Consider the following 2,041-nt stretch of genomic DNA (forward strand, 5'->3'; position numbering starts at 1 on the left):
TGTCAGCCTGAAGATTAAGGTGCGCCTGACCCAAGCCATGTATTTTCAATAACCTCGTATGCATGAGAAAGCTGGACAGTGAATAAAGAAGATCGTAAAAGAATTGATGCTTTTGAGTTATGGTGTTGGAGGAGAATATTCAAAGTGTCATGGGCTGACAAAAGAACCAACAGATCTGTGTTGGAGAAAGTGTAACTAGAGTGCTCCTTGGAGGCCATGATGGACAAATTTCAACTCTCAAACTTAGGAGGGACCAGTTACCAGAGAAGGATATCATGTTTAGTAAGGTGGAGGTCAGAGGAAAAGAGGAAGACCCCCAGCGTGATGGATTGGAAAACTGGTAGCATCAATGGGCTCAAGCATGGCAACAATTGTGAGGTTGGCCCAGGATCAGGCAGTGATTCATTCTGTTGTGCTTAGGGTTGCTATGAGCCGGTATCGGCTCCATGGCACCTAATAACAACAACAACCTTGTTTTGATGGAGTTCTTGTGGGCACTGTGTGCTAATGTGCTGGACTGCAAAGTCAGTTTGAACTGCAAGGTTGGTGGTTCAAGATTACCAGCTGCTCCTTGGAAACCCTACACAGGGTCGCTATGGATTGGAACTGATTTGACAGCACTTAAAAACTACAACATACTTATTTTGATGGAGTCCTGGTATGATGCTGTTGGAAAAGCACTCAACCATAAGGTTGGTGTGAACTGTAAGACTATTGGTTCAAACTCACCAGCTGCTCCTCAGAAACCCTATTCAGGGTGGTTATAGGTCGTAACTGAGTTGATGATACTTTACAGAAATATACTTACCTTATCAATGCCCATGGAAGCAACAATCAAGAAATCAAACCATGTAGTTCATTGGGCAAATCTGCTACACAAGTGTTGAAAAGCAAAGTTATCTCTTTGAGTAGTAAGGTATGCTTGACCCAACCCATAGTATCATGTGAAAGTTGGACAGTGAATGTGAAAAACCAAAGAAAAATTATGCATTTGGATTATGGTATTGGTTAACAATACTGAAATTACCATGGACTACTTAGTGAAAAAGCAAATCTGTCTTGGAAGAAGTACAGCTAGAATGCTCCTTAAAATCAGGAATGGTAAGACTTTGTCTCACTTACTTTAGACATGTTATCAGTAGGGACCAGTCCCTGGAGAAAGACATCATACTTGGTAAAAAAAAAAAAAAAAAGTCCATTACACAAGAATGCCCAAACTTGCAGATAGTACTCATTTGACCTAGCTTCAGTGGTGTTTGATGAAGAGAACTCAACTAGGAGATGCAAAACATTTTTTTGATAAAGGAAAGAAGTGTAAATTGCTATAATTTGATGCACTTGACCTAGACTTATGGGTGCTGTTGTTATTGTTGCTAGGTGCCATTGAGTTAGTACTGACCCATAGCGACCTTATGCACAGCAGAATGAAACACTGCCTGATTCTGGGCCCATCTCACTACTGTTGCCACGCTTGAGTCCATTGATGCTACCACTTGGCCAATCTATCTAGTTGGGTGTGTTCCACTTATTCTCTGACCCTTCACTTTACTGAACATGATATCCTTCTCCAGGGATTGGTCCCTCCTGACAATATGTCCGAAGTATGAGAAACGAAGTTTGGCCAACTTGGCCTCTAAAGAGCACTCTGGTTGTATTTCTTCCAAAACGGATCTGTTGGTTCTTCTGGTAGCCCATAGCCCTTTTCATATTCTCCTCCAACACCGTAACTCAAAAGCATCAATTCTTCTACGGTCTTCCTTATATACTGTCCAGCTTTCGTGTGCATATGAGGTTACTGAAAATACCATGGCTTCGGTCAGGTGCACTTTAGTCCTCATGCTGACATCTTTGCTCTTCAAACTTTAAAAAGGTCTTGTGCAGTAGATTTGCCTAATGCAATATGTCCTTTGATTTGTTGACTGCTGCTTCCGTGAGTGTTAATACCTGATCCAAGAAGAATGAAGTCCTTAACAACTTCAATCTTTTCTCCGCTGATTAGAATGCTTTTTATTGGTCCAGTGGTGAGGATTTTTGTTTTCTT

The sequence above is a fragment of the Chrysochloris asiatica genome, unplaced genomic scaffold (assembly GCF_000296735.1).
Source record: "Chrysochloris asiatica unplaced genomic scaffold, ChrAsi1.0 scaffold00275, whole genome shotgun sequence".
Lineage (NCBI taxonomy): Eukaryota > Metazoa > Chordata > Mammalia > Afrosoricida > Chrysochloridae > Chrysochloris > Chrysochloris asiatica.